Source organism: Triticum urartu, chromosome 1A (genome assembly GCF_056163025.1).
Source record: "Triticum urartu cultivar PI428250 chromosome 1A, HENAU_Tu73, whole genome shotgun sequence".
NCBI lineage: Eukaryota > Viridiplantae > Streptophyta > Magnoliopsida > Poales > Poaceae > Triticum > Triticum urartu.
In genome coordinates, this window is record NC_141873.1 from 322004503 (window position 1) to 322031428 (window position 26926).

Here is a 26926-nt window from a genome sequence, read left to right on the forward strand (position 1 = left end):
AATATGAGATGGCTACTCATTTAAATCCGAGAATAATGGTTGTTCTATTTATATGAGAGATATGTTTTATGGTCATGCTCCGCTGGTCAAAGGTTTATTCTTAATGAATCTCGAACGTGATGTTACACATATTCATAGTGTGAATACCAAAAGATGTAAGATTGATAATGATAGTCCCACATATTTGTGGCACTGCCGCCTTGGTCACATCGGTGTCAAACGCATGAAGAAGCTCCATACAGATGGACTTTTGGAGTCTCTTGATTTCGAATCATTTGACACGTGTGAACCATGCCTCATGGGTAAAATGACCAAGACTCCATTCTCCGGAACAATGGAGCGAGCAACCACTTATTGGAAATTATACATACTGATGTGTGTGGTCCAATGAGCGTTGAGGCTCGTGGTGGCTATCGTTATGTTCTCACTCTCACTAATGACTTAAGTAGATATGGGTATGTCTATTTGATGAAACACAAGTCTGAGACCTTTGAAAAGTTCAAGGAATTTCGGAATGAGGTAGAGAATCAACGTGACCGAAAGATAAAATTCTTACGATCAGATCGTGGGGGAGAATATTTAAGTCACGAATTTGGTAAGCACTTAAGGAAATGTGGAATCGTTTCACAACTCACGCCGCCTAGAACACCTCAGCATAACGGTGTGTCCGAACGTCGTAGTCGCACTCTATTGGATATGGTGCGATCTATGATGTCACTCACTGATTTACCGCTATCATTTTGGGGATATGCTCTAGCGACAGCTACATTCACTTTAAATAGGGCACCGTCTAAATCCGTTGAGACGACACCGTATGAATTATGGTTTGGGAAGAAACCTAAGCTGTCGTTTCTAAAAGTTTGGGGATGCGATGCTTATGTCAAGAAACTTCAACCTAAAAAGCTTGAACCCAAGTCGGAAAAATGCGTCTTCATAGGATACCCTAAGGAAAGCATTGGGTATACCTTCTACCTCAGATCCGAAGGCAAGATCTTTGTTGCCAAGAACGGGTCCTTTCTGGAGAAAGAGTTTCTCTCGAGAGAAGTAAGTGGGAGGAAAGTATAACTTGATGAAGTACTACCTCTTGAACCGGAAAGTAGTGCAGCTCAGGAAGAAGTTCCTGTGGTGCCTGCACCGACTAGAGAGGAAGTTAATGATGATGATCAAGGTACTTCGGATCAAGTTGTTACTGAACTTTGAAGATCCACAAGGACACGTTCCACACCAGAATGGTATGGCAACCCTGTCCTGGAAATCATGTTGTTAGACAACGGTGAACCTTCGAACTATGAAGAAGCAATGGCGGGCCCAGATTCCAACAAATGGCTTGAAGCCATGCAATCCGAGATAGGATCCATGTATGAAAACAAAGTATGTACTTTGACAGACTTGCCCGATGATCAGCGAGCGATAGAGAATAAATGGATCTTTAAGAAGAAGATGGACGCGGATGGCAATGCTACCATCTATAAGGCTCGACTTGTCGCTAATGGTTATCTACAAGTTCAAGGGGTTGACTACGATGAGACCTTCTCACCCGTAGTGAAACTGAAGTCCGTCTGAATCATGTTAGCAATTGCCGCATACTATGATTATGAGATATGGCAAATGGACATCAAAACGGCATTCCTTAACGGCTTTCTTAAGGAAGAATTGTATATGATGCAACCGGAAGGTTTTGTCGATCCTAAGAATGCTAACAAGGTATGCAAGCTCCAGCGCTCCATCTATGGGCTGGTGCAAGCATCTCAGAGTTGGAACATTCGCTTTAATGAAGTGATCAAAGCGTTTGGGTTTATGCAAACTTATGGAGAAGCCTGCGTTTACAAGAAAGTGAGTGGGAGCTCTGTAGCATTTCTCATATTATATGTGGATGACATACTTTTGATGGGAAATGATATAGAACTTTGGACAGTATTAAGGCCTACTTGAATAAGTGTTTTTCAATGAAGGACCTTGGAGAAGCTGCTTACATATTAGGCATCAAGATCTATAAAGATAGATCGAGACGCCTCATAGGTCTTTCAGAAAGCACATACCTTGATAAGATATTGAAGAAGTTAAATATGGATCAGTCCAAGAAGGGGTTCTTGCCTGTGTTGCAAGGTGTGAAATTGAGCTCAGCTCAATGTCTGACCACGGCAGAAGATAGAGAAAAGATGAGTGTCATCCCCTATGCCTCAGCCATAGGGTCTATCATGTATGCCATGTTGTGTACCAGATCTGATGTAAACCTTGACGTGAGTTTGGTAGGTAGGTACCAAAGTAATCCCAGCATGGAACACTGGACAGCGGTCAAGAACATCCTGAAGTACCTGAAAAGGACTAAGGATATGTTTCTCGTATATGGAGGTGACGAGGAGCTCGTCGTAAAGGGTTACGTCGACGCTAGCTTCGACACAGATCTAGATGACTCTAAGTCACAAACCGGATACGTGTATATTTTGAATGGTGGGGCAGTTAGCTGGTGCAGTTGCAAGCAAAGCGTCATGGCGGGATCTACATGTGAAGCGGAGTACATGGCAGCCTCGGAGGCAGCGCATGAAGCAATCTGGATGAAGGAGTTCATCACCGACCTAGGAGTCATACCCAATGCGTCGGGGCCGATCACTCTCTTCTGTGACAACACTGGAGCTATTGCCCTTGCCAAGGACCCCAGGTTTCACAAGAAGACCAGGCACATCAAGCGTCGCTTCAACTCCATTCGTGAAAATGTTCAAGATAGAGACATAGATATTTGCAAAGTACATACGGATCTGAATGTCGCAGATCCGTTGACTAAACCTCTTCCACGAGCAAAACATGATCAACACCAGAACTCTATGGGTGTTCGATTCATCACAATGTAACTAGATTATTGACTCTAGTGCAAGTGGGAGACTGTTGGAAATATGCCCTAGAGGCAATAATAAAATGGTTAGTATTATATTTCCTTGTTCATGGTAATTGTCTATTGTTCATGCTATAATTGTGTTATCCGGAAATCATAATACATGTGTGAATACATAGACAACAACATGTCCCTAGTGAGCCTCTAGTTAACTAGCTCGTTGATCAATAGATAGTCATGGTTTCCTGACTATGGACATTGGATGTCATTGATAATGGGATCACATCATTAGGAGAATGATGTGATGGACAAGACCCAATCCTAAGCATAGCACAAGATCGTGTAGTTCGTTTGCTAGAGCTTTTCCAATGTCAAGTATCATTTCCTTAGACCATGAGATCGTGTAACTCCCGCATGCCGTAGGAGTGCTTTGGGTGTACCAAACGTCACAACGTAACTGGATGACAATAAAGGTATACTACAGGTATCCCCGAAAGTATCTGTTGGGTTGACACGGATCGAGACTGGGATTTGTCACTCCATATGACGGAGAGGTATCTCTGGGCCCACTCGGTAATGCATCATCATAATGAGCTCAATGTGACCAAGTGTTTGGTCATGGGATCATGCATTACGGTACGAGTAAAGTGACTTGACGGTAACGAGATTGAACGAGGTATTGGGATACCGACGATCGAATCTCGGGCAGGTAACGTACCGATTGACAAAGGGAATTGAATACGGGATTGATTGAATCCTCGACATCGTGGTTCATCTGATGAGATCATCGTGGAACATGTGGGAGCCAACATGGGTATCCAGCTCCCGCTGTTGGTTATTGACCGGAGAGTCGTCTGGGTCATGTCTGCGTGTCTCCCGAACCCGTAGGGTCTACACACTTAAGGTTCGGTGACGCTAGGGTTGTAGAGATATTAGTATGCGGTAACACGAAAGTTTTTCGGAGTCCCGGATGAGATCCCAGACGTCACGAGGTGTTCTGGAATGGTCCGGAGGTGAAGATTTATATATAGGAAGTCCAGTTTCGACCATCAGGAAAGTTTTGGGGGTAATCGATATTGTACCGGGACCACCGGAAGGGTCCCGGGGGTCCACCGGGTGGGGCCACCTATCCCGAAGGGCCCCATGGGCTGAAGTGGGAGGGGAACCAGCCCCTGGTGGACTGGTGCGCCCCCCATGGGCCTCCCCCTGCGCCTAGGGTTGGAAACCCTAGGGGTGGGGGCGCCCCACTTGGCTTGGGGGGCAAGTCCCCCTTGGCCGCCGCCCCCCTTTGGAGATCCCATCTCCTAGAGCCGGCGCCCCCCCTTAGGGGCCCTATATATAGTGGGGAAGGGAGGGCAGCCGTACCCAAGTCCCTGGCGCCTCCCTCTCCCCTTGTAACACCTCTCTCTCTCTCTCTCTCTCTCGTTGGATCTTGGCGAAGCCCTGCCGAGATCACGATGCTTCCACCACCACGCCGTTGTGCTGCTAGATCTCCATTAACCTCTCCTTCCCTTGCTGGATCAAGAAGGAGGAGACGTCTTCCCAACCGTACGTGTGTTGAACGCAGAGGTGTCGTCCGTTCGGCGCTAGGTCATCGGTGATTTGGATCACAACGAGTACGACTCCATCAACCCCGTTCTCTTGAACGCTTCCGCTCGCGATCTACAAGGGTATGTAGATGCACTCCCCTCTCCCTTGTTGCTAGATGACTCCATAGATTGATCTTGGTGATGCGTAGAAAATTTTAAAATTCTGCTACGTTCCCCAACAAGCATGGGAGCCGGGCAAACCCAACATTTGACCAAAGACATGATTCGGAGTTGATGCATATAATGCTATAAGTTCGGGGTGCCGCACTGTCGAAAGTGTTCAGACTTCTTGCGCCGTATTATGGGGTAAACGAAAGCCCCTGGCGTACTGACCGTACCCGAACGTGCGGGTGCGGATTGTCGTAAATGGACATATAAGAGAGAGAGAGAGAGAGAAAGCTTAAATAATGCAATGATAAACTAATGCTATGCATTGTTATTTAAATAATACGTCGAAGCGTACTGGTACAAGTAGTGCAATAAGCAGAAAGTAGGACAATTCGAAATGTCCTATCCCAGGGCAAGCTGTGCATAGATAGTGAAAAACTAGTATATCAATTATTATTAGAGATCACCTGGGGGTTCTTGTGTTCATCTTAGCTTCTTGCCGCCTTGGTTGTTGCTTCCGGAATGTGTCTGGCAATCATACTGCCGGAAAGGGCTTCCAGAGAGTTAGGCCCTGAAAGAGAAAAGAAATGATAAATGTATACAGCCCCTAGGGCGGTTAAGCCGCATTGCGGGACGTGCCCTGATCGTGCCCCCGCCTATGTCCATGGTTTTTCAGTGCGTAGTTATGTACGTGCGGCACAGATTTCGTCGCTTGACTGGGACGGGGGCCGAATTGCTAGGCGAGCTCTGAACGTGCCAGGCGATCCTGCTGCAGCTTGTTTCGGACTCGCTTGAATCCGGGGGCTATGACGCCGAATTAGTGGTCTGCCTTAAAAGGCTGCTTTGTGCTTCTGCTGCAAGGGCCGCAGTGTGCTCTTCCGTGTGGAGCGAGCGTTCTGTGTTTCCATTTACTGTTATGAGCCCCCCTAGGTCCTGGTATCTTGAGCTTGAGGTATGCGTAATGCGGCACTGCATTAAATTTTGCAAATATTGTTCGTCCGAGCAGTGCGTGATAGCCACTATGAAATGGGACGATATCGAAGATTAACTCCTCGCTTCGGAAGTTGTCCGGTGATCCGAAGACCACTTCCAGTGTGATTGAGCCTATGCAATAGGCCTCTACACCTGGGATGATGCCTTTAAAGGTGGTTTTGCTGGGTTTGATCCTCGAGGGATCGATACTCATGTTTCGCACTGTATCCTGATAGAGCAGGTTCAGACTGCTGCCGCCGTCCATAAGGACTCGAGTGAGGTGAAATCCGTCGATGATGGGGTCTAGTACCAGTGCGGCGGATCCGCCATGACGGATTCTAGTGGGGTGGTCCCTGCGATCAAAGGTGATCGGGCAAGCAGACCATGGGTTGAACTTTGGGGTGACGGGCTGCATCGCATAGACGTCCCTTAGTGCATGCTTCCGCTCCCTCTTGGGAATGTGGGTTGCATATATCATGTTCACCATCTTCACTTGTGGGGGGGAACTCCTTCTGTCCTCCTGTGTTTGGCGGTCGGGGCTCCTCCTCGTCATCACTATGCAGCCCCTTGTCCTTGTTTTTGGCATTTAACTTGTCGGCCTGCTTGAACACCCAGCATTCTCTGTTGGTGTGATTGGCTGGCTTGTCGGGGTGCCGTGGATTTGACACGAGCGATCCAGTATGCGATCCAAACTGGACGGAGCCGGAGTACTTCTTTTAAATGGCTTTTTCCACTGACCGGATCTAGAGCCTCTGAATCTGGCATTGACTGCCGTATCTTCTGTGTTATCGCCGTTATTGCGGCGCTTTGGTCTGTTACGACGCTGCCTACCGTTGCATCTTTGGCATCTGAAGTTACCGGATTCCTCGATGTGTTGTTGCTGCGAGCCAGCCAGCTATCCTCGCGCGCGCAAAAGCGGGTCATGAGTGTTGTGAGGGCTTCCATAGATTTTGGCTTCTCCTGGACAAGGTGGCGAGCCAGCCATTCGTCATGGATGTTATGCTTGAATGCCGCTAGGGCCTTTGCGTCTGGACAGTCGACAATTGGGTTTTTCTTAGTCAGGAACCGTGTCCAGAATTTTCTGGCCGATTCCCCTGGCTGCTGGGTTATATGGCTCAAGTCGTCAGCATCCGGTGGCCGCATGTAAGTGCCCTAGAAGTTGTCCAGGAATGCGTCTTCCAGATCCTCCCAACTGCCTACGGAGTCTGCTGGCAAGCTGTTCAGCCAATGCCGAGCTGGTCCTTTGAGTTTTAGTGGGAGGTACTTGATGGCATGTAGATCATCGCCGCGAGCCATGTGGATGTGAAGGAGGAAATCCTCAATCCATACAGCGGAATCTGTTGTGCCATCGTATGATTCGATATTTACGGGTTTGAAACCCTCCGGGAATTCATGATTCATAACTTCATCAGTGAAGCATAGGGGGTGTGCGGTGCCTTTGTGCCAGGCTATATCCCGACGCAGTTCGTATGAGTCTTGTGTGCTGTATTCGGCCCGGCCGGGTTTACTCTTGGTGTATCCGACGCGACGATCATAGTCCCGTGTTGGCGCGCGTGCCCGTGACCCGTATATTGACCTTGCGATTTTTTCCTTACTATCCAATACGTCTCGCAGGTCCCCTGTGTTGCCCCGGGCCTTAGTATTTTTGATTGAGTGGCGGCGGGGTGCAGGCTGAACTTCAGGATGAAATGCCTCTCTGGCTCGGCCACGTAGTGGCCGGTCAGCCGCATCGTACACTGGTGAATGAGGTTTCAATGCTTCCTCCTCGAGGTGAGGTAGCAACCTGCATTTTGGGTAACTCTTGGAGGGGCGCTCGAGTTCGTACTCCTCGGTCACAAGGACTTCGGTCCATCTGTCTGCTAGCAAGTCTTGATCAGCTTGAAGCTGTTTCTGCTTTTCCTTCAGGATATTTGCCATGGCCATAAGCCACCGCTTGAAGCGCTCTTGCTCGACGGGGTCCTCAGGCACGATAAATTCTTCGTCGCCGAGGCTCTCCTCGTCTTCGGAGAGAGGCATGTAATTGTCCTCCTCCGGTTCTCCATCTGCTGCCCGCTCTGGAGGGCTAGCTTGTTCGTCCTCTGGCTCTACATCGTGCTGGAGGGGATTGTTGTTGTCTTCGGCACTATCCGGAGTGTTATTATCTCCTGTGCCGGTATCACTACTTTTGCTGTGGCGGGACTTAGAGCGGCGCCGCTGACGTTGGCGCTTGGGTTGCTTCTTGGAGGGGTCATCCTCCGCTGTCTCGTCGCCATTGCCTTCTTTGGGGGTGTCCACCATGTATATATCATATGCTGAGGTGGCGGTCCAGCGCCCTATGGGCGGTGGTTCCTGTTCGTCTCCTGCATCGTCGTCCATACCGTGGAAGTCTTTGGAGTCAAAGTCGAGCATGTCGGTTAAATCGTCGACAGTGGCTACTAAGTGGGTGGTGGGTGGGCAGCGAATTTCTTCGTCGTTCGCATCCCATTCTAGACGGACATAGTTCGGCCAAGGTTCTCCTGACAGGGAGAGATACCTTAATGAATTTAGCACATCGCCGAAAGGTGAGTGCTGAAAGATATCCGCGGAGGTGAACTCCATGATCGGCGCCCAATCGGATTCGATGGGTGTGGATGCAGGCGGCTCGGAGTCCGTGGTCGGGGAAGAATCCAGTGGTTCGGCGACACGGCTCTTGTAAGGGGGGAAGTCAGTATCCGGCTCTATCGCCACTGAGAGTGCGGCCTCCATGGAGGGGTCTATCCCTCCGCTCTCGTATGGCGCGATTTGCTCTGGATTGATGGCCGGAGTAGATGCAGATGCGATCTCCCGAACATTGTCCGACGGCAGAGTTACGTCATGCTCGTCGAGACTGTGCAGCACACCTGACATGGGCTCGAATCCATGGAAGATCAAGTCTCCGCGGATGTCGGCCGTGTAGTTCAAGTTTCCGAATCTGACCTGATGGCCAGGGGCGTAGCTCTCGATCTGCTCCAGATGGCCAAGCGAATTGGCCCGTAGTGCGAAGCCGCCGAATACAAAGATCTGCCCGGGGAGGAAAACCTCGCCCTGGACTGCATCATTAGAGATGATTGAAGGAGCCATCAAGCCTTACGGTGACGACACAGTGGAACTCTCAATGAAAGCACCAATGTCGGTGTCAAAACTGGCGGATCTCGGGTAGGGGGTCCCAAACTGTGCGTCTAAGGTGGATGGTAACAGGAAGCAGGGGACACGATGTTTACCCAGGTTCGGGCCCTCTTGATGGAGGTAATACCCTACGTCCATCTTGATTGTTCTTGATGATATGAGTATTACAAGAGTTGATCTACCACGAGATCGTAGAGGCTAAACCCCAGAAGCTAGCCTATGGTATGATTGTATATGTTGTCCTACGGACTAAACCCTCCGGTTTATATAGACACTGAAAGGGGCTAGGGTTACACAGAGTCGGTTACAAGGGAGGAGATCTTCTTATCCGTATTGCCTAGCTTGCCTTCCACGCCAAGGAGAGTCCCATCCGGACACGGGACGAAGTCTTCAATCTTGTATCTTCATAGTCTAATAGTCCGGCCAAAGGATATAGTCCGACTGTCAGGAGACCCCCTAATCCAGGACTCCCTCAGATAGACTTGATCATAAACCCACAATTCATCAGTCTCAACAAACACACCGCAAAAGGAAGATTACATCGAATAGATCTCCACAAGAGAGGGGGAGAACTTTGTATTGAGATCCAAAAAGAGAGAAGAATCCATCTAGCTACTAACTATGGACCCGTAGGTCTGAGGTAAACTACTCACACTTCATCGGAGGGGCTATGGTGTTGATGTAGAAGCCCTCTGTGATCGATGCCCCCTCCGGAGGAGCTCCGGAATAGGCCCCAAGATGGGATCTCGTGGATACAGAAAGTTATGGCAGTGGAAATAGGGTTTTGGCTCTGTATCTGATCATTTGGGGGTACGTAGGTATATATAGGAGGAAGGAGTACATCGGTGGAGCAACAGGGGGCCCACGAGGGTGGAGGGCGCGCCTGGGTCTTGTTCATTGAGAAAATCACGTTCCCGAAGGTTTCATTCCGTTTGGACTCTGTTTGATATTCCTTTTCTTCGAAACCCTAAAATAGGCAAAAAAAACAGCAATTTTGGGTTGGGCCTCCGGTTAATAGGTTAGTCCCAAAAATAATATAAAAGTGGATAATAAAGCCCAATAATGTCCAAAACAGTAGATAATATAGCATGGAGCAATCAAAAATTATAGATACGTTGGAGATGTATCAAGCATCCCCAAGCTTAATTCCTGCTCGTCCTCGAGTAGGTAAATGATAAAAACAGAATTTTTGATGCGGAGTGCTACTTGGCATAATTTTGATGTAATTCTTCTTAATTGTGGTATGAATATTAAGATCCGAAAGATTCAACATAAAAGTTTAATATTGACATAAAAATAATAATACTTCAAGCATACTAACAAAGCAATCATGTCTTCTCAAAATAGCATGGCCAAAGAAAGTTATCCCTACAAAATCGTATACTCTGGCTATGCTCCATCTTCACCACACAAAATATTTAAATCATGCACAACCCCGACGACAAGCCAAGCAATTGTTTCATACTTTTGGTGTTCTCAAACTTTTTCAATCTCCACGCAATACATGAGCGTGGGCCATGGATATAGCACTATAAGTGGAATAGAATGGTGGTTGTGGGGAAGACAAAAAGGGAGAAGATAGTCTCACATCAACTAAGCGTATCAACGGGGTATGGAGCTGCCCATCAATAGATATCAATGTGAGTGAGTAGGGATTGCCATGCAACGGATGCACTAGAGCTATAAGTATATGAAAGCTCAACAAAAGAAACTAAGTGGGTGTGCATCCAACTTGCTTGCTCATGAAGACCTAGGGCATTTTGAGGAAGCCCATCATTGGAATATACAAGCCAAGTTCTATAATGAAAAATTCCCACTAGTATATGAAAGTGATAACATAGGAGACTATCATGAATATTATGGTGCTACTTTGAAGCACAAGTGTGGTAAAAGGATAGTAACATTGTCCCTTCTCTCTTTTTTCTCATTTTTTTAGTTGGGCCTTTTCTCTCTCTTTTTTTATGGCCTCTTTTCTTTCTCTTTTTTTATTTTTCGTCCGGAGTCTCATCCTGACTTGTGGGGGAATCATAGTCTCCATCATCCTTTCCTCACTGGGACAAAACTCAAGAATTACAACTCGATACTTAGAACAAAATATGACTCTATATGAATGCCTCCGGCGGTGTACCGGGATATGCAATGAATCAAGAGTGACACGTATGAAAGAATTATGAATGGTGGCTTTGCCACAAATACGATGTCAACTACATGATCATGCTAAGCAATATGACAATGATGGAGTGTGTCATAATAAACGGAACGGTGGAAATTTGCATGGCAATATATCTCGGAATGGCTATGGAAATGCCAAAATAGGTAGGTATGGTGGCTGTTTTGAGGAAGGTATATGGTGGGTGTATGATACCGGCGAAAGGTGCGCGGTATTAGAGAGGCTAGCAAAGGTGGAAGGGTGAGAAAAGTGCGTATAATCCATGGACTCAACATTAGCCATAAAGAACTCATATACTTATTGCAAAAATCTACAAGTTATCAAAGCAAAGTATTACGCGCATGCTCCTAGGGGGATAGATTGGTAGGAAAAGACCATCGCTCGTCCCTGACCGCCACTCATAAGGAAGACAATCAAAAAATAAATCATGCTCCGACTTCATCACATAACGGTTCACCATACGTGCATGCTACGGGAATAACAAACTTTAACACAAGTATTTCTCAAATTCACAACTACTCAACTAGCATAACTCTAATATCACCATCTTTATATCTCAAAACAATCATCAAGCATCAAACTTCTCTTAGTATTCAACACACTCATAAGAAGGTTCTTTTATTATTCTTGAATACCAAGCATATTGGAATTATTTAAGTAAATTACCATGCTATTTAAGACTCTCAAAATAATCTAAGTGAAGCATGAGAGATCAATAGTTTCTATAAAACAAATCCACCACCGTGCTCTAAAAAGATATAAGTGAAGTACTAGAGCAAAACTATATAACTCAAAAGATATAAGCGAAGCACATAGAGTATTCTAACAAATTCCAAATAATGTATGGCTCTCTCAAAAGGTGTGTACAGCGAGGATTATTGTGGTAAACTAAAAAGTAAAGACTCAAATCATACAAGACGCTCCAAGCAAAACACATATCATGTGGTGAATAAAAATATAGCTCCAAGTAAAGTTACCGATAGAAGTAGACGAAAGAGGGGATGCCTTCCAAGGCATCCCCAAGCTTTGGCTTTTAGGTGTCCTTAGATTATATTGGGGGTTCCATGGGCATCCCCAAGCTTAGAATCTTTCCACTCCTTGTTCCATAATCCATCAAATCTTTACCCAAAACTTGAAAACTTCACAACACAAAACTCAAAGTAGAAAATCTCGTGAGCTCCGTTAGCGAAAGAAAATAAAATACCACTTCAAGGTACTGTAATGAACTAATTATTTATTTGTATTGGTGTTAAACCTACTGTATTCAAAATTCTATATGGTTTATAAACTATTTTACTAGCCATAGATTCATCAAAATAAGCAAACAACACACGAAAAACAGAATCTGTCAAAAACAGAACAGTCTGTAGTAATCTGTAGCTAGCGCAAGATATGGAACCCCAAAAATTCTAAAATAAATTTCTGGACGTGAGGATTTATCTATTAATCATCTTCAAAAAGAATTAACTAAATATCACTTTTCAAATAAAAATGGCAGTAGTTGTCGTGAGCACTAAAGTTTCTGTTTTTTACAGCAAGTGTAACAAGACTTTCCCCAAGTCTTCCCAACGGTTCTACTTGGCACAAACACTAATTAAACACAAAAAACACAACCAAAACAGAGGCTAGATAAATTATTTATTACTAAACAGTAGCAAAAAGCAATGAATAAAAATAAAATTGGGTTGCCTCCCAACAAGCGCTATCGTTTAACGCCCCTAGCTAGGCATAAAAAGCAAGGATAGATCTAGGTATTGCCATCTTTGGTAGGCAATCCATAAGTGGCTCTCATAATAGATTCATAAGGTAATTTAATTTTATTTCTAGGAAAGTGTTTGATGCCTTTACTTAATGGAAATTTGAATCTAATATTTCCTTCCTTCATATCAATAATTGCACCAATCGTTCTAAGGAAAGGTCTACCAAGAATAATAGGACATGAAGGATTGCAATCTATGTCAAGAACAATAAAATCTACGGGCACATAATTCCTATTTGAAACAATAAGAACATCATTAATTCTTCCCATAGGTTTCTTAATAGTGGAGTCCGCAAGGTGCAAGTTTAGAGAGCAATCATCAAAATCACGGAAACCTAACAAATCACACAAAGTCTTTGGAATCATGGAAACACTAGCACCCAAATCACATAAAGCATAGCATTCATGATCTTTAATTTTAATTTTAATAGTTGGTTCCCACTCATCATAAAGCTTTCTAGGGATAGAAACTTCCAATTCAAGTTTTTCTTCATAAGATTGCGTCAAGGCATCAACGATATGTTTAGTGAACGCTTTATTTTGACTATAAGCATGAGGAGAATTTAGCACGGATTGTAACAAGGAAATATAATCAATCAAAGAGCAATTTTCATAGTTAAATTCCTTGAAATCCATAATAGTGGGTTTAGCAACATCTAGGGTTTTAATTTCTTCAATCCCACTTTTATCAATTTTAGCATCAAGATCAAAAAAATTCGAATTCTTGGAACGCCCTCTAGGTAAAGGTGGATCATATTCAGTCCCATCATTATCAAGATTCATATTGAAAAACAAAGATTTAATAGGGGACACATCAATAACTTTTAGATATTCATCTTTATTTTCATAGGAACTAGAAGAACACGCTCTTATAAGGGCATCTTTTTTAGCACGCATCCTAGCGGTTCTTTCTTTGCACTCATCAATAGAAATTCTCATGGCTTTGAGAGACTCATTGATATCATGCTTAGGTGGAATAGATCTAAGTTTCAAAGAATCAACGTCAAGAGAAATTCTATCAACGTTCCTAGCCAACTCATCAATCTTAAGCAATTTTTCTTCAATCAAAGCATTAAAATTCCTTTGTGAAGTAATAAATTCTTTAATATTAGATTCAAAATCAGAGGGCATCTTATTATAATTTACATAAGAATTGTTGTGGAATTACCATAATTAATAGAGGGATTACTAGGATAAGGCCTAGGATTAAAATTTTCTCTATACGCATTGTTACCAAAATTGTTCCTACCAACAAAATTAACATCCATAGATTCATTATTATTCTCAATCAAAGTAGATAAGGGCATATCATTAGGATCAGAAGAAACACTTTTACTAGCAAATAATTTCATAAGTTCATCCATCTTTCCACTCAAAACATTAATTTCTTCTATCGCATGCACCTTTTTATTAGTAGATCTTTCAGTATGCCATTGAGAATAATTAACCACAATATTATCTAGGAGTTTAGTAGCTTCTCCTAAAGTGATTTCCATAAAAGTGCCTCCCGCGGCCGAATCTAAAAGATTTCTAGAAGAAAAATTCAATCCGGCATAAAAAATTTGTATAATCATCCACAAATTTAAACCATGAGTAGGGAAATTACGTATCATTAGTTTCATTCTCTCCCAAGCTTGTGCAACATGTTCATGATCAAGTTGCTTAAAATTCATAATATCTTTTCTAAGAGAGATGATCTTAGCGGGAGGAAAATACTTAGAGATAAAAGCATCTTTGCACTTGTTCCATGAATCAATACTATTTTTAGGCAAAGACGAAAACCAAGCTTTAGCACGATCTCTAAGCGAAAAAGGAAATAGCTTCAATTTAACAATATCATTATCCACATCTTTCTTCTTTTCCATATCACACAAATCAATGAAGCTATTTAGATGTGTAGCGGCATCTTCACTAGGAAGGCCGGAAAACGGATCTTTCATGACAAGATTCAGCAAAGTAGTATTAATTTCACAAGATTCAGCATCGGTAAGAGGAGCAATCGGAGTGCTAATAAAATCACTGTTGTTGGTATTGGTGAAGTCACACAATTTAGTGTTATCTTGAGCCATCATGACAAGCAAGCAAACTAACACACAAGCAAACAAAAAGCAAGCGGGCAAAAAGAGGCAAATAGAGAAAGAGAGGGAGGATTGAGAGAGAGAGCGAATAAAACGGCAAGGGTGAAGTGGGGAGAGGAAAATGAGAGCCAAATGGCAAATAATGTAATGCGGGAGATAAGGGTATGTGATGGGTACTTGGTATATTGACTTTTGCGTAGACTCCCTGGCAATGGCGCCAGAAATCCTTCTTGCTACCTCTTGAGCATTGCATTGGTTTTCCCCGAAGAGGAAGGGATGATGCACCGAAGTAGCGTAAGTATTTCCCTCAGTTTTTGAGAACCAAGGTATCAATCCAGTAGGAGGCTACGCGCGAGTCCCTCGTACCTGCACAAAACAAATAAATCCTTGCAACCAACGCGAATAGGGGTTGTCAATCCCTACACGGCCACTTACGAGAGTGAGATCTGATAGATATGATAAGATAATATTTTTGGTATTTTTGTGGTAAAGATGCTAAGTAAAATAAAAGGAAAGTAAAAAAAGGAAAGGAAATAACTAAGTAGTAGGAGATTAATATGATGAACATAGACCCGGGGGCCATAGGTTTCACTAGTGGCTTCTCTCGAGAACATAAGTATTCTATGGTGGGTGAGAAAATTACTATTGAGCAATTGACAGAATTGAGCATAGTTATGAGAATATCTAGGTATGATCATGTATATAGGCATCACGTCTGAGACAAGTAGACCGACTGCTGCCTGCATCTACTACTATTACTCCACTCATCGACCGCTATCCAGCATGCATCTAGAGTATTAAGTTAATGAAAACAGAGTAACGCCTTAAGCAAGATGACATGATGTAGAGGGATAAACTCATGCAATATGATGAAAACCCCATCTTGTTATCCTCGATGGCAACAATACAATACGTGCCTTGCTTCCCCTACTGTCACTGGGAAAGGACACCGCAAGATTGAACCCAAAGCTAAGCACTTCTCCCATTGCAAGAAAGATCAATCTAGTAGGCCAAACCAAACTGATAATTCAAAGAGACTTGCAGAGATAACCAATCATACATAAAATAATTCAGAGAAGATTCAAATATTGTTCATAGCTAGACTTGATCATAAACCCACAATTCATCGGTCTCAACAAACACACCGCAAAAAGAAGATTACATCAAATAGATCTCCACAAGAGAGGGGGAGAACATTGATCCAAAAAGAGAGAAGAAGCCATCTAGCTACTAACTATGGACCTGTAGGTCTGAGGTAAACTACTCACACTTCATCGGAGGGGCTATGGTGTTGATGTAGAAGCCCTCCGTGATCGATTCCCCCTCTGGTGGAGCTCCGGAACAGGCCCCAAGATGGGATCTCGTGGATATAGAAAGTTACGGCGATGGAATTAGGGTTTTGGCTCCGTATCTGATCGTTTTGGGGTACGTAGGTATATATAGGAGGAAGGAGTACGTCGGTGGAGCAACAGGGGGCCCACGAGGGTGGAGGGCGCGCCTGGGGGGTAGGCGCGCCCCCCTACCTCGTGGCCTCCTCTTTTGTGTCTTGATGTAGGGTCCAAGTCTTTTGGGTCTTGTTCGTTGAGAAAATCACGTTCCCTAAGGTTTCATTCTGTTTGGACTCTGTTTGATATTCCTTTTCTTCGAAACCCTGAAACATGCAAAAAAACAGCAATTCTAGGCTGGGCCTCCGGTTAATAGGTTAGTCCCAAAAATAATATAAAAGTGGAAAATAAAGCCCAATAATGTCCAAAACAGTAGATAATATAGTATGGAGCAATCAAAAATTATAGATACGTTGGAGACGTATCAATCAGATTTTTCGCATCCATGACCTTGCTGATCCTAAGAGAGTAAGTCTTGCTTGTGTTGACTGAGGGAGTCCTGGACTGTGACGCCCGGGTAATCAAGCTACAGTAACCCTCTGGTAATGATGCCACGTCACCTCGATTATTGTTTATAAACTCGCGTAGTTCAAAACGATTCAAATTCAAATTTAAAATATAGGCAAACAACTAAAGTTTTCCAATGTTAAAACTAAAATGTTCAGTATATAGTAGATAAATCAGAGGCTAGAATAATATTGTCAACAACATTATTGAAATTTGATAAGTCATTTAAACAACCTCAAACAGTGGCTGAATACATTATTTAGTAACCTTTTAATTAATCTAAATCTAATGCGAAAAGGTATTTCACCCAGACTAGTTTTTGGTGCTAGGATCTAATGCACTGCAATTTATGAGCTAGCTCCCATATTTTATAATAATCAATTAGGTGCTAAACATTAAAAAACAAAAGGGATAAATAAAAGGAAAAGAAATATAACAAAGCAAAGCCCCCCCCCCAGCTGGGCCTCGGCCCAGCAGGCTACAGGGCCGCCAGGCCGGCCCAACCGCGCCTGCTACTACTCCCCCCACACCCCAAACCCTAACCCACTACCGCTCCCCCATTCCCCCCACGATGCCACTCCCTCTTCCCCCTCCTCTCGATCCCATCTGGATCAGGGAGGGGCTCGACCCCAACGCCGCCGGAACCGCTGCCTCCGCCCCACAGCCACTCCCCCCCATCCTCGACCTCCCCTGGCGCCGCCACCCGTCGCCCGAAGCCATCCCCGGCGCCACCGGACCTTGTCGCCGCCGCCTGGAGCTCCTCTGCCTCGTCTGTCGCCCCGTCCTCGTCTCCCCCTCGACGGCTCCACCGAGCCACACCGATCCCCTGCCCGCCAAAGCCGATGAGGGCCACGCCCTCCCCTTTCTCCCTTGTCCTATGCGCGCATCGGCGCCGACCTTCCTCGCGCCCGCCGCATCCCCCCTGTAACCGAGCCGCGTCCCAGCGTGCTCCCGCCCGCTCACGGCTGTGGCCGCCCACGCATGCTCGCCGTTGCCTGCTGCGACTGCTGCGTTAACACTGCTGCTGCTCGCGTTGCTCCATGCCGTCCCTTTCCGCTGCTTGACGCTCCGAGTCTCGCGACTCGCCCTAGCTGCCTGATGCTGCTCGCCGCCACCGCACACCACCACCCGCTCCGGCCACTGCCTCGCGGGATCCGCCCCAACCCCGCTGCTGCTTCGCTCCGCCGTGCCCGCGGCCACCTCTAGCGTTCGCTGCTCGCGCCGCGCCGACGCCCAGTAGCGCCCGCTCGGCCCTTGCCCGGGTCAGGCGCCCGCAACGCCCCTGCGCCCGTAGGCCGCCTGCCCGCGTGCCCGTTAGGCCCCCTGGGCAGCTGACCAGTGGGACCCGCCCTAGAAAACGAACGCACAAAAATAATAATTAAAAAAAGAATTAATATTAATTAATTAGTTAATTAACTTAATTAAGCTGCTTCATTAACCTAACTTTAGTTAACCTGCTAATTAACTATTTAAACTATAGTTAGGTAAATCAAAGAATGACAGGGGGCCCACCCCTATTGACCAGTCAAACTTTGACTGGTCAACTGGGTCCCCCTGGCCCACATGTCAGCCTTTATGTACACTATTGTTTACACAGGGCTGGGTACATTTAGCATTTACCATCTAATTTTGAATTAATAATGATTTCAGGAAATGATTAAGTCATTAAAAATTAATATAAATTAATCCTTAGCTCGGATGAAAAAACTTTGTACATGAAAGTTGCTCAGAACGACGAGACGAACCCGGATACGCAGCCCGTTCGTCCGCCACGCATCCCTAACCTATCGAACTCGCAACTTTCCCCCTCCGGTTCACCGATCCGAAAACGCGAAACACCGGGAATACTTTCCCGGATGTTTTCCCCCTTCACCGGTACCACCTCGTACCGCGTTAGGGCACAACTGGCATCACGCTTTGCCATGTCATGCATCATCATGCATTTGTTTGCATTATATTTATTGTTTCTTCCCCCTCTTCTCTCGCTAGACACCGAGACCGACGCCGCTGCTACCCAGTATGACTACGGTGTTGACGACCACTCTCTCTTGCCAGAGCAACCAGGCAAGCCCCCCCTTTGATCACCAGAAATCGCCTACTCTTCTCTCTACTTCTTGCATTAGAGTAGTGTAGCATGTTACTGCTTTCCGTTAATCCTATTCTGATGCATAGCCTGTCATTGTTGTTACAACTGTTGATACCTTAACTACAATCCTAAATGCTTAGTATAGGATGCTAGTGTTCCATCAGTGGCCCTACACTCTTGTCCGACTACCATGCTATACTACTGGTCCGTGATCACTTCGGGAGGTGATCACGGGCATATACTATATACTTTACACTGTTACATTACCGGTGATACTGTTTGGAGATGGGGGCTGAAGGGGCAGGTGGCTCCATCCCGGTAGAGGTGGGCCTGGGTTCCCGACGGCCCCCGACTGTTACTTTGTGGCGGAGCGACAGGGTAGGTTGAGACCACCTAGGAGAGAGATGGGCCTGGCCCTGGTCGGTGTTCGCGGATACTTAACACGTTTAACGAGATCTTGGTATTTGATCTGAGTCTGGCTATTGGCCTATACGCACTAACCATCTACGCGGGGACAGTTATGGGCACTCGACGTCGTGGTATCAGCCGAAGCCTTCATGACGCCAGCGACTGAGCGGCGCGCGCCGGGTTGGACCGCGTAACGTGACTTCCTTTGTAATGGAGGTTGCTAGGTCTGCTCTCCGGCCGCGTACGCAACGTGCAGGTGTGCTATGGGCGATGGGCCCAGACCCCTGTGCGCTTAGGTTTAGACCGGCGTGCTGGCCTCTCTGTTGTTCCTAGGTGGGGCTGTGACGTGTTGATCTTCCGCGGCCGGGCATGACCCAGAAAAGTGTGTCCGGCCAAATGGGATCGAGCGTGTTGGGTTATGTGGTGCACCCCTGCAGGGAAGTTAATCTATTCGAATAGCCGTGATCTTCGGTAACAGGACGACTTGGAGTTGTACCTTGACCTTATGACAACTAGAACTGGATACTTAATAAAACACACCCTTCCAAGTGCCAGATACAACCGGTGATCGCTATCTCACAGGGCGACGAGGGGAGGATCATCGGTTAGGGTTATGCTATGCGATGATACTTGGAGGACTTCAGTCTACTCTCTTCTACATGCTGCAAGACGGAGGCTGCCAGAAGCGTAGTCTTCGACAGGATTAGCTATCCCCCTCTTTTTCTAGCATTCTGCAGTTCAGTCCACCGATATGGCCTTTACACATATACCCATGCATATGTAGTGTAGCTCCTTGCTTGCGAGTACTTTGGATGAGTACTCACGGTTGCTTTCTCCCTCTTTTCCCCCTATCCCTTCTACCTGGTTGTCGCAACCAGATGTTGGAGCCCAGGATCCAGATGCCACTGTCGACGACGACTCCTACTACACCGGAGGTGCCTACTACTACGTGCTGCCCGCTAACGACGACCAGGAGTAGTTAGGAGGATCCCAGGCAGGAGGCCTGCGACTCCTTCGATCTGTATCCCAGTTTGTGCTAGCCTTCTTAAGGCAAACTTGTTTAACTTATGTCTGTACTCAGATATTGTTGCTTCCGCTGACTCGTCTATGATCGAGTTCTTGTATTCAAGCCCTCAAGGCCCCTGGCTTGTAATATGATGCTTGTATGACTTATTTTATTTGTAGAGTTGTGTTGTGATATCTTCCCGTGAGTCCTTGATCTTGATCATACACATTTGCGTGCATGATTAGTGTACGGTCAAATCGGGGGCGTCACAAGTTGGTATCAGAGCCGACTGCCTGTAGGTATCCCCCTTCCACACTCCTTGGCCGAAGTCGAGTCTAGACTTTACAAAACTTTTACTAACATGGCTGTGCGGCCCATGGGCCCATGTCGCCATTGGGTGGTATTAGGATCTTTTACTCCTCGATCCTTACTCTGGGACTCTGAGCTCTCTTCTATTCGGGTTAAATGAATTTTGCTAAATCTAACATTAGGATCTTGTTATCACTTTCACCCGGAGAGCCCCTTATTACTGATGATCGTCTGTTGTACGTGAAGACCCTGAAGATACTCTCCGCTGTTAACCCGAGAACTTGTGTTCATCGCGTTTGCAATTCCCCTTCCACCGTCAACCCTTATGGATAACTACTTGCAGTTGTTATTCTTACATTCATCCCCAGTTGGTCTTGTTATTACAAGATACCCCGTAATACTTGTCGTTGTTTCGATAATCCTTTGAGCTTACTGCCTTGCTGTTCCTTTTCACCTGAATACCCCTATGGATAATTCTCGCACTTATCGAGTATCCGCTCACCCCCCAGTTGTTCATGTGTTTCACAATGGTCATCGAAATACTATTCGATCCTCCAAAAATCCTTAGTACCTTATTGCTCTGCAATACTTGTCTGCTTGCATGATGGATGCTTTCCATATGTCTGGCAATATTCCTTAGTATCCTAAGGCACCGTCATTTTGATGCCTTTGATTCAACATGAGTGCAAATGCACGCAATCATCAGTTGATCCTTTTAAATTATCTTTCCGGCTCAGACATCATTTTGAACATGAGCTGGTTCTCAACAAATCCAATTGCCGTCGATTGTACCCCTAAGGCTATTCAACTTATCCATCCCTAATCAGAACATTGCTTCTGATCCCTTGATTTGAAAATCATAATTCCTTTGCACTTGAGCTCTGGATTAGTCAGTTGTTTCCATAATCCAATGCCTTTGCATTATTTCTTCTTCTGGTAGAGTACCGATACTCACATCAGCTCCATTGTGTATCGTCAGATCCATTGTTTGATTTCATCCGACATCGTCCTTAATGTTCAATAACCTTGTGAGCCTTTCCACAGGTATATAATGCCTTTGGTAAACTGTATCCTCTGCCTTGTCATCCATGCTCTACTTTTGAGCTTGTGTTATTTACTCCTGAAGTTTGTGATATATGTTCCTAAGATACCCGATGGTTTGAACTAATGCCTTCCCTAATCTGTGCAAACCCGGAAGATTTCATGGATCATACTTATCTGGTATTGCACCAGGTAAAACTTTCAACAACTAATGTCATTTTCAAAATACAAGAGGTGAATGAAAGGTTATGCGTTGAACAAGTGGGAGTCGACCTTGAACCCTGTGTTCATGCCCATGGACACGATGTATACCTGATCATGGAAGCTTCTCTTAAAATAATTATCCCCTTGTTACAAGATCATCTTGTATCCTTCGATGTGGTTTCGACCAAAATTTCTTCCTTTGATCCATTTCTTGGACAAGTTAAAGTACTTGTCTTCTGCAGTTCATTATACCTGTCCAATCCTTATTCTGATCTACCTTCGAGTATTACCCTCTCGTGTCTCGAGAATAACATGGAACTACATAACTTCTTATGAGTTCTTCATCAACTATTATTCTCGTCGATTCCATTTTTCCAACAGGTTCTGAGTTGTTAGAACCCCTCAAGGACACCGACAAGTGAATCAATTCCGCACTCCGACTCAATAAGTTAATCTCCGTTGCTTATGAGTTTAATAATCCTTCAAGTCACTCCTAGCCTGATCGGCTATATCATTACCATGTTAAATTTTAACTGTGCTACCCGGTCCTTCTTCCCGTAGCACAATTATTTGACAATGAGCTAAGCTTACGTCGATTTTCCTCATCATATCATTTTTCCTTGAACAACAAGCTTGATTTCGAGTTGTGCCGTACCCATGGTTCCAATAACCTTTCGCTTCATCATTCCTTTGAATTGATGTCGTCGCTGGTTGATTACATCTTCATGAAACCTCTTGACAAAAGTGTCGTGATCATCATCAACATTCTGAGTGTTTCCAGGATATCAATTGAATTCTTGATGAGAAATAGCATCCTTTGCCCTCGATGATTTGGGTTATCATCGACAACATTATTGCATTCCCTCCAACACAAAACTTGTTCCTGATTTGTGTTGTACCTTGAGTTCCTTGCTATCCGACTTATGATATGTTCTACCGCGGAGTATTACCATATTTAATGTCAAGAAGGTTGTGAGGATTGATCCACCTCTTAAGAATTCTTGCTATAATGATACTTCTCACCACCACCATTCTTTCTTGGTCCTCGTGTTGATTCCAACCGGGGTACCCACAAGTGAACGGTGGGGTATGGATTTTGCACTTCTAGCAACCCTATTGCTTTGAAGTTAATGATTGATAATTCATTCTTAGACTATCGGTTGCTGAACCACCATTCTAACATTGATCATGCTACATAACCCCATAATTCGGGTGCACCTTTCAACCAATGTTTAATTGTGTATGTTTTCCTCAAGCATACCTCCTTATGTCATCTGATCTGAGAAATGTTATCTCCTTATTCACATAGTTGTGGAAATCCATCCTTTTGGAAATCTCGAGGAATTGACGCTGAGTCCATCAGCCACCTCCTCGTCCTCTCCTTGGTTAAATGATGAACTCTTGTTTTGGAACTCGCTTCGATAGTTCATTTCCAAGGATCTTACATTATCATCTAGTCAATGTGTGTTACACCTTTTCTTCTCAGGCACCCTGAGTCTGAGGTATCCTAACACCGACCAGATCTGAATCCCGGTCAAATATGATGGTTGGAATATATTTCCAAGGGTAATAACAATGTTCTTTTATGACCCGGTAAGGTGATGTCTTGCCCAGCACACCTGACCGGAGGACCTATTGTTAATGTTTCCTTTTTAACAAGGTTATTCATTCTTCCCTGAGGAAATTGTAAGACTTATTCTACAAGTTATTCCTGATGGATCCTTTGTGTTTCCAAAGTCTGATCTTCACCTGATGACCATGTCAATGCTATCTCGAAGCATGTCAATGGTACTCCGATTTTCAACAGGAACATTTGAAGCACGATGCTAAATTTTATTTATCATTTATCCTAACACCGTTGTATGGGTAATTTCATGAGATTCCTCCCCCCTTACCTAAAAGGTTTTCTACTTTATATCCTGTCTTGGATATCATCCTCTCCTTGACTTTGGGGAGGATATACCCCTGATATATGTGTTTAAACACATTTTCCTTTCCATTGTTCTGATTAATTTGATAATCATAATATCCTTTCCATTGTTTGGTTTAACCTTTCTTGAGGTTTATATGATCTAAGCAGTAATATTTTCCTGCTTACGAAAACACCTCGGTGTACCACCTTATCAGTCAGACCCTGTTACTATTGTTGATGACATTTCGGTAACCACCGATGGACGGGAACCTTGCCTATTGGTCCGCCTCGTTCAACGAGCAGGAAAATGGTTCTCTTCGTCCCTCGCCCTTGGTATCGATGTTGTTGCCGACATAACTAACAGGCTACCCTCTGGCATGCCTTGCTATTGTGACCGTGCAAGATGTCAGCCCCCCTTCCTACCTTCAACCCACATGGTGGGCCCATAACCCACAGTTCCACAGGATCGAAACTTGACTCTCCTGCACCCCCCTGTTCCCAAGGTTCTTCCTCGCGTGTGGCCTCATATGTAATTCACAAGCCACCTTCCGAGAGATCATCAAATCTGTTACCGGACGCAATACTTAGTCCCGATTGCTTTGAGCCCCTTTCAAGCCCTGTTCAGGCATCGAACGGTTGCCTGCTCGCTCGAAACTTCCCATGAAACCTCATTACTTGCTCTCAGTATTTACTTAAGTTTCAATTCGAGAGTTACCTTCCGCCACCTTCCCCGGTGTTATCGACCAGATAGTCAACCTTGTAGAGGTTCGTTCTCCCGGAATAACCCCTTATTCTTTCGTAAGTACGATGGAACCCCCAAAGAAAGGATGACGACTTGATCATGATGACCTGGAGCAGACAAATAAAGACTTCAACGTAATGGATCGACCTCTTCGAGAAGAGCAACCAAGATCGAGAAGACCCGTTAGAATTTCGTAACCAGAAATTTCCCCATAGTCCCCCTCTTAAATCTCGGGACGAGATTTCTTGTAGTGGAGGAGAATTGTGACGCCCGGGTAATCAAGCTACAGTAACCCTCTGGTAATGATGCCACGTCACCTCGATTATTGTTTATAAACTCATGTAGTTCAAAACGATTCAAATTCAAATTTAAAATATAGGCAAACAACAAAAGTTTTCCAATATTAAAACTAAAATGTTCAGTATATAGTAGATAAATCAGAGGCTAGGATAATATTGTCAATAACATTATTGAAATTTGATAAGTCATTTAAACAACCTCAAACAGTGGCTGAATACATTATTTAGTAACCTTTTAATTAATCTAAATCTAATGCGAAATGGTATTTCACCCAGACTAGTTTTTGGTGCTAGGATCTAATGCACTGCAATTTATGAGCTAGCTCCCATATTTTATAATAATCAATTAGGTGCTAAACATTAAAAAAACAAAAGGGATAAATAAAAGGAAAAGAAATATAACAAAGCAAAGCAAAGCCCCCCCCCCAGCTGGGCCTCGGCCCAGCAGGCTACAGGGCCGCCAGGCCGGCCCAACCGCGCCCGCTACTACTCCCCCCACACCCCAAACCCTAACCCACTACCGCTCCCCCATTCCCCCCACGACGCCACTCCCTCTTCCCCCTCCTCTAGATCCCATCTGGATCAGGGAGGGGCTCGACCCCAACGCCGCCGGAACCGCTGCCTCCGCCCCACAGCCACTCCCCCCATCCTCGACCTCCCCTGGCGCCGCCACCCGTCGCCCGAAGCCATCCCCGGCGCCACCAGACCTTGTCGCCGCCGCCTGGAGCTCCTCTGCCTCGTCTGTCGCCCCGTCCTCGTCTCCCCCTCGACGGCTCTACTGAGCCACACCGATCCCCTGCTCGCCAACGCCGGTGAGGGCCACGCCCTCCCCTTTCTCCCTTGTCCTGTGCGCGCATCGACGCCGACCTTCGTCGCGCCCGCCGCATCCCCCCTGTAACCGAGCCGCGTCCCTGCGTGCTCCCGCCCGCTCACGCCTGTGGCCGCCCGTGCATGCTCGTCGTTGCCTGCTGCGACTGCTGCGTTAACACTGCTGCTGCTCGCGTTGCTCCGTGCCGTCCCTTTCCGCTGCTTGACGCTACGAGTCTCGCGACTCGCCCTAGCTGCCTAATGCTGCTCGCCGCCACCGCACACCACCGCCCGCTCCGGCCACTGCCTCGCGGGATGCGCCCCAACCCCGCTGCTGCTTCGCTCCGCCGTGCCCGCGGCCACCTCCAGCGTTCGCTGCTCGCGCCGCGCCGACGCCCAGTAGCGCCCGCTCGGCCCTTGCCCGGGTCGGGCGCCCGCAGCGCCCCTGCGCCCGTAGGCCGCCTGCCCGCGTGCCCGTTAGGCCCCCTGGGCAGCTGACCAGTGGGACCCGCCCTAGAAAACGAACGCACAAAAATAATAATTAAAAAAAGAATTAATATTAATTAATTAGTTAATTAACTTAATTAAGCTGCTTCATTAACCTAACTTTAGTTAACCTGCTAATTAACTATTTAAACTATAGTTAGGTAAATCAAAGAATGACAGGGGGCCCACCCCTATTGACCAGTCAAACTTTGACTGGTCAACTGGGTCCCCCTGGCCCACATGTCAGCCTTTATGTACACTACTGTTTACACAGGGCTGGGTACATTTAGCATTTACCATCTAATTTTGAATTAATAATGATTTCAGGAAATGATTAAGTCATTAAAAATTAATATAAATTAATCCTTAGCTCGGATGAAAAAACTTTGTACATGAAAGTTGCTCAGAACGACGAGACGAACCCGGATACGCAGCCCGTTCGTCCGCCACGCATCCCTAACCTATCGAACTCGCAACTTTCCCCCTCCGGTTCACCGATCCGAAAACGCGAAACACCGGGAATACTTTCCCGGATGTTTTCCCCCTTCACCGGTACCACCTCGTACCGCGTTAGGGCACAACTGGCATCACGCTTTGCCATGTCATGCATCGTCATGCATTTGTTTGCATTATATTTATTGTTTCTTCCCCCTCTTCTCTCGCTAGACACCGAGACCGACGCCGCTGCTACCCAGTATGACTACGGTGTTGACGACCACTCTCTCTTGCCAGAGCAACCAGGCAAGCCCCCCCTTTGATCACCATAAATCGCCTACTCTTCTCTCTACTTCTTGCATTAGAGTAGTGTAGCATGTTACTGCTTTCCGTTAATCCTATTCTGATGCATAGCCTGTCATTGTTGTTACAACTGTTGATACCTTAACTACAATCATAAATGCTTAGTATAGGATGCTAGTGTTCCATCAGTGGCCCTACACTCTTGTCCGACTACCATGCTATACTACTGGGCCGTGATCACTTCGGGAGGTGATCACGGGCATATACTATATACTTTACACTGTTACATTACCGGTGATACTGTTTGGAGATGGGGGCTGAAGGGGCAGGTGGCTCCATCCCGGTAGAGGTGGGCCTGGGTTCCCGA